Source organism: Falco naumanni, chromosome 5 (assembly GCF_017639655.2).
Source record: "Falco naumanni isolate bFalNau1 chromosome 5, bFalNau1.pat, whole genome shotgun sequence".
Classification (NCBI taxonomy): domain Eukaryota; kingdom Metazoa; phylum Chordata; class Aves; order Falconiformes; family Falconidae; genus Falco; species Falco naumanni.
The window spans coordinates 44174928-44178611 of NC_054058.1; the positions used below are offsets into that span (position 1 = coordinate 44174928).

General features: G+C 40.4%; 1 long non-coding RNA gene across 1 annotated transcript; it reads left to right on the plus strand.

Moving 5' to 3' along the window:
• The first annotated feature begins 239 nt into the window (after positions 1-239).
• LOC121088400 lies at positions 240-1969 on the plus strand. The gene is made up of 3 exons (XR_005827941.1): positions 240-367; positions 622-626; positions 1959-1969. It is a non-coding gene; the product is annotated as an uncharacterized LOC121088400 (long non-coding RNA).
• The last annotated feature ends 1715 nt before the right edge of the window (positions 1970-3684 follow it).

Genomic DNA, 3684 nt, shown 5'->3' on the forward strand with positions numbered 1-3684 from the left:
AGAAGGCTCGGGGGGACCTTATTGCTTTTGACAGCTACCTGGAAGGAGGTTGTAGCCAAATGGGGGCTGGCCTCTTCTCCCAGATAACAAGGGATAGAACAAAAGGAAATGGCCTCAAGTTGTGCCAGGGGAAGTTTAGAATGGAGATGGGGAAAAATTTCTTCACAGAAAGGGTGGTCAACCATTGGAACAGGCTGCCCTTGGAGGTGGTGGAATCACCATCCCTGAAAGTGTTTTAAAAATGCATAGGCATGGTGCTTAGGGATATAGTTTAATGGTGGACTAGTTGCAGTGGTAGGTTAATGGTTGGAGATGATGATCTTAAAGGTCTTTTCCAACCTAAATGATTCAATGATTCTGTGCTTCTGTGAATGTGCACTGCACAGCTCATAGGGACAGGCACAATGAAGTGCTGAGGGAAAAAGGCAGGCACCTGGAGAATTTAGGTGCCTACAGGTGTGAGCAATCCATTGAAGCAGGCAGGCTGGATCACTGTCTAGACTTTGGCTGAGCTTCAGGTCGCCATGAATACAAGATTCAGGCAAAGAGAACCACACCTATGTAATTAATAAAATATTGCAGATACCTTCTTTGTCCTATGCATTTGGCAACAAAGGACAGTTATTGTCTCAAAGTATGGGAATGGACTGCTATAACCAACACTGAATATTTTCAGCTGGGTTCCTGAGGGGCAGAAAAATGATTTTCATAAGCTGGCCTGTTCCTAGTTATCTTCCTGGGGCTGCCAACCTATGGTTTCCAGGCAGCAGCTGCTGCTGCTTTTCCTTTGGTGGTTTTTTTAACCCAGCTATTTAAAATGTTTATGTGCATTTATTTTGTGCATGCTCTTAACATTCTTCTGAAAAACACAAGTATGAGGCAAGAATTGGTGATTTCTAGCAGTTTATAGTTCTACTAAACTTCTCTGGAATTGCATGGGAGCAAGAAAAGACACATCTCTAGCCCAAGGCTCTCTCCCTTCTGAACTTCAAAGCCTGTCATAAACAGTAAAAGCATTAAGACTTTTTAAATGAAAAGATGAATGAATGCTTTGTAATTGAGAGTATAGGGCAATACATGTATATATACTACTACTACATACACACGTATCAGTATCCCCTGTAAAGCTTCAGATGTCTTAACTTTATCAAGTGAACTTGACAAAGCTTTAGCAGGAAAGCAGTGAGTTATTAGCTATCAGTTACCTTTTAAGAGCTAAATAGTCTCCAAGAAAAGTCAGAGATCACTATAGTAGTACAAGCAGAACTAAAAATAAACCGCTAGGTCACAAACACAAAACTGCTGAGAATCAGTAGCCTGAGGTAGGCAGGGGGATGCAGAACACCAACCACTGTACATGAAACACACTAATAGCTGCAGAGAAGCTGTCCGATAAAATACAGCAGTGGCTCACGGTCCAGGAGATTCAATCTGACACCATTCCAGGGATATCAGCATATGACTTCAAACACTGCATTAAGAGATAGAAAGCTTAATAGCTGCTTTCTGGTTTAGTACAATGCCTAGTGATAATATTCCTGAATTTAGAACTCATAGAATGTCCGTCGCCTCCAGCAGCAATATCTCAGTACTTTACTGAGATCAAATCCTTTAGTGAAGTGTGTCAAATAGGTCAGAGGCAGATGACAGTACATGAGAAGGGGCAATGCCTCCATAAAAGCATTTATAAGAAAAACAACGTATAAGACTAAAAGAGATATGTGAGAACACAGATATTCCTGACTCTCAAAGACATTTGCAAGCCTTCTAATTCTCCAGTCATATATTCTGTCCAATACTTTCAGAAATTGAAGTAAACACTAGACTGACAAACAGGCAGATGATGAAAGATCAATAAACCTGCCAAGGATATAAGAAACAGTGGATTGCCACTGGTTTGGATCTGCTACCTTGGCTTGGTGAAATGATCAGGCAGGAAAGAGAGCCTCAATGGCTAGCTCCTGAAGACTGGCTTTTTTGACCAGGGCAATTTTCTAGTAGAGCAAGCGAACTGATTTCACTTCCAGATCTCTTTTTCCTTCAGGTGATGGTCCTATGCAGTAGCAAACAAACAATTCAAGTAACTATATTCCTTTAGCTTGCACACCAAACCTTCATTTAAAAAAAAAAATTGAGACTAATTAACCTTTGGAGCCTGAGCGCCAGGCAGAAAGTGTTTTTTTGATTCATTTTGCTTTACTGCCCATCTTTATATGAAAATTACTTAGAAGCTGAATATGTACAGTAGCAATGGCCTTTGAAGTTCAGGCCTTAAAGGCATTAAGTTACGAAAATGGTTACCCTGAAAAAGTGAGAACAGTGGACCTTACTTATTCATTCTTATGTTCTGTCTAATAACTCAGGGATAAACCTCACCCAGCTGTGTTTGACTGAGGTCAAATGCAATAAAAGACTGATAATAAATACTGAATTGCTATAGCAGTATCCTAGCTGATGGCGTTCTTGCATGAATAAACTGAAATCAAGACTGCACTTTGCGCTGAGATGTTGAGAGGTCTGCGGAGTTTAATCTGTTATAATTCAACAACCTTTTATATTTTTAAACAAGACTCTGCAAAACAAGGTCACAAAGGATGTTCCTCATTGTTCTTAAAGCTACTATTTCCTTGTATATGGTACTGCAGGGTGGAGTACAACTATTTTCTGAAAATCAACTGAGAAAGCTATTAAAACATAATAAAATTCAAATGCGTAGCCTTCTCAGATCCTTTCCTAAGAGGTAAATATTTGCATTATAACTGCATTATGTAGGGTAATTTAATTCTAATGACAAAATTCTACTTCTCGGTATTCACTATGGATCTTAGTAGTCTGCTCTTCTGCCATGCTAATATTGCGTTCAGTACTGAAACTCTGGGATATGCCACCAGTTTTTTGTTACTTCTAAAACTACACATGAGATGATAGCTCGCCACTAGGTTAGCTGACTATGCTAGGTTTCAGGCTATGTTAGGTTTATAGTTTTGCTTTGCCAGAATAGACCTCAGCAGCAAAAGGTGAGAATAGCTTTAGGCCAAAATGTAGCAATCTTCCTACTTTTGCTTTTCAAGCCAGAAGAGTGACTGCCTGGAACCACAAGCTCTAACAGCCAGTTTCTGACTCTCACCTGCAACCTCCAACCTGCTGCTCTTGAGGGACAGGCAGAAGCAGTCACCACTTACACTAAACCACTGGTTTCCTTTTCCTCCCTGCACACATCCCAAACCCAGACTCCCAGAAAACTCGTAGACCCTTTCTTTCCATTTTCACATCTCTTTCTTTGCTACTTGCTCACTCCCCTACACCCCCTCCCTTGACCACTGCTGATTTTCCCAACCCTTGCTCCACTGACTTCCCTCTAAGGCTGAGCTGGTCACCCCAGATATGACAAGGAGAGCAAAATTCATTCTAAAATGCTGAGATTTAAGATAGCCTTGACTAGACTGACCCCAGGCGATATGGTCTGTAAATGCAATCTTGCCATTTTCTACCCCAACCATCACATGAATTCTGTGGAAAAGAATGCACAGATACTTCTGAAAGTGACTATTCAAACTTAAACCTCTTTTTTTTTTTTTTTTTTTAAACTGAATCTGTTTAATTATCATGCTATTAATTACAGAGCTGCCTCAACATATATTTCCCAAGTTGCCACATTGTGAGTGATGGCAGCAATGAAAAAGC